The following is a 3191-nucleotide window of genomic DNA, read 5'->3' on the forward strand; positions in this document are numbered from 1 at the left end:
ACTCTCATGTTTCCCTGGGTTGGCTTCCTGCTCCCCTTTCCCTGTCATGAATAGCAGTTTCAATATGAGAAGATTAAAACAAAGGAAAAAAACCACAAAAACCAAAAAACAAAAAACTGTTTTCAAATTGTAACTAACCAAGTCTGTGGAGGAAATTCACAAGGCAGCAGAGCAGCATCTACAGAAGGTGCTCTGCCTACCAGGAGAACTAATGATCCTTGTGAGCAATGCGGGCTGCAGAGAGTCACACGGGGAAATGTGGGCAGAGGCAGAAGGACACCAAGGCCCCCACTACACACCAAATCGGAGTCAATCCTCCTTTTCTCCCCACCTGCTTCCCAAACTAATGACGTCCGCGTTATCCCAGAGGAGAGCGGCTAGGGACACCCAGTCCTTCCCAATATGTGCACATCTCCAAATCTTGGTCAATTCTGTCAGATTTCTAACAGTCCCAATACCTCAATATCACCTAAACTGAGAAAGATTATTAGCCTGTGATGGTGGGACCCTTATTGAAGAAAGCCTGCCCCCTCCTCACAGTAGGGCAGACTCCTGGGTTCCTGATGGTTCAGGAGCCTGGGCTGTCATTTTTCTACCTGGGGTTTGCAGCCGCCCTAATACAAGAAGATTCATTCATGCTGTTTATTTTGGTGGCCTCTTCACACAACTTTCCTCTCTAACACGTGTTAATTGTCAGAGTATTCACCTCACCTCCTTACTTCCCAGCTTCTCCAAAATCAATGTAATAGTAATCAACAATTTGGAAAATGCTGCTTAGTATTTTAAGCCATGGTTAGCTTTATAACCTTAATTAAAGAGACTGCAGGCTCAGGTGGCTCACCACACCCAGCCTATAATCCCCAGCACTTTGGGAGGCTAAGGTGGGAGAATCACTTGAGCACAAAAATTTAAGAACAGCTTGGGAAATAGAGCAAGATCCAGTCTCTACAAAAAATAAAAATAATAAAAGTAATTAGCTGGCCATGATGGTGCGTGCCTATTGTCCCACCTACTCAGGAGGCTGAGATGCAAGGATTGCTTGAGCCCACGAATTTGAGGCTACAGTGAGCTATGGTCATACCACTGTACTCCAGCCTGGGTGACAGAGTAAGACTATGCTTAAAAAAAAAAAAAAAAAAAGGGACCCCAGCTGCTGTGACTTTGGAAACTAAAGGTGCTACAAAGGTCAAGCCTTTTCCTTAGGATGGTTTCCGGTTTCACCCTTATGTGATTCCCAAAAGTCAACTATTATTGCCAGAAACTGGCCCAAAGACCCAGGGTTGCATTTGCCCAGGCCTAGGCTGTATCCTTGAATTTTCTGCTGCAGTTCAAAGGCATGGAGAAACTGAAAAGGCATTCATTTTGCTTTTTTTCCCTTGAAAAGAAAGAGTTAAATTATTTTCATCTTGGAATTTTAGAGTTGAATAAATAATCCCAATAATTACAGATCAATCACTAATAAACTAACACTGGGACCAGCCAGATTGGCAACTGTTAAAAATACATGTTCTACTTCTTTTTTTTTTTTTTTTTTGAGATGGAGTCTCGCTCTGTCACACAGGCTAGAGTGCAGTGGTGCAATCTTAGCTCACTGCAACCTCCACCCACTGGGTTCTAGCAATTCTCCTGCCTCAGCCTCCTGAGTAGCTGGGATTACAGGGGCCTGCCATTGCAACCGGGTAATTTTTGTATTTTTAGTAGAGTTGGGGTTTCACCATGTTGGCCAGGTTGGTCTTAAACTCCTGACCTCATGATCCACCCACCTCGGCCTCCCAAAGTGCTGGGATTACAGGTGTGAGCCACTGCGCCCAGCCTACATGTTCTATTTCTATACAAATTCTCAAACTTCTAGTTGCCAATTAAAAAAAAAAAGTTTAAACAGAGTAGTGGCTTAAATTCAACATCAAAATTACCCCTTACAAATACAAGTCTCACCATTAAAGGGTAAAGGGTTCCAGCCTGGCTTGCTGGTTTTACTCCTGTGAGAAAAGTCAAAGACAGCCAGAGGCTCCCAGCCTTTCCCCAGTGAAGGTCCAACAAGATGCGTTTTCTGCTAAGAAGGTAGCAAACTCTAACTAGCAGAGCCTGTGTCGTGAGTGACAATTGTGCCCCCACCTCCCAACATAAAATAGATGGCAAAAAGAGTTGGACTACAAGAGGAATCACTGGAAGCAGAGTCCTATGCATTTTAAAAAGAATCACTTTGCTAGCTGCTTCCTATACCTGGAGTCAGCACATTCAGTGTCTGAAGAGGACTAGAAATGCCAGCCCTCAGTGTCCATGCTAAACTGGCAGGAAGTTTTCATAGTCCTGACCAAATACGCCTTGTGAAACCAGGCTGAAGACTGACATCCAAAACAGACCAGCACAGCAGAAGGAAAGACAAGCTCCTTTCTCTCTGCAATCCCAACACATTTCTAACCACTTTCAGAATTCTGAGCTTGGACAGGCTCATGGAGAATGAAGGAGGAAAAGCAGTCCCAGAAGGGAGAGATTTCCACTATGCACTTGCAATGTCCTTTCCTTTTTAGAGGGAACAACCCAGCTGAAAGCTGAAGCTTGAATAAAGAAGTTTCTTTATTCATATTCGTCCCTGAAAAAGAGTTAACAGTTTCATTTTTTCAACACAGAGGCTTTGGGAATTAATGTGTCTGTCTGGTAATGCAAGTTCTCTAAGCTACTCTCCTATGACATGTGACCTAACAGGGAATGCAATTTTTCAAGTGTTATAATCCTACAGACTTAAATAGGAAAAAAATGTGTATTTTAAATCTGGCATTAGCTTGTCACTGTTCAAAGAGTCAACGAGAGCTCAAAAGGAGAATTTCTTCAGCTTTCCATACCCTAGTCCTTTCCTTCCAACCTCTGTCCCACATCCACATGCTGAATTTATGCCAACTTTATTTCAAGTTACGTATCTTTTCCCTAGTAGGCCTATTACACAGCATAGCAGCAATCAGAGAGAAGCCACTATTACCTCTAGGGCTCTTCAAGTCCTCATCCCTGGGAGAATGGCCTGGATGGTCTCTTATACATCACACTGCCATCTACATCTCTATATACAAAGGCAGCTCCTAGCACCCAGTTTAGTTCCTTAGGGGTAGCAACAAAAGACCCCAACAAGTCAAAGGCAGGAAAGACAAAGAAACATATCCTAAGAGGTCAATCTAGGAAACCTGCAAAGCTGGGTA

The sequence above is a fragment of the Piliocolobus tephrosceles genome, chromosome 15 (genome assembly GCF_002776525.5).
Source record: "Piliocolobus tephrosceles isolate RC106 chromosome 15, ASM277652v3, whole genome shotgun sequence".
Lineage (NCBI taxonomy): Eukaryota > Metazoa > Chordata > Mammalia > Primates > Cercopithecidae > Piliocolobus > Piliocolobus tephrosceles.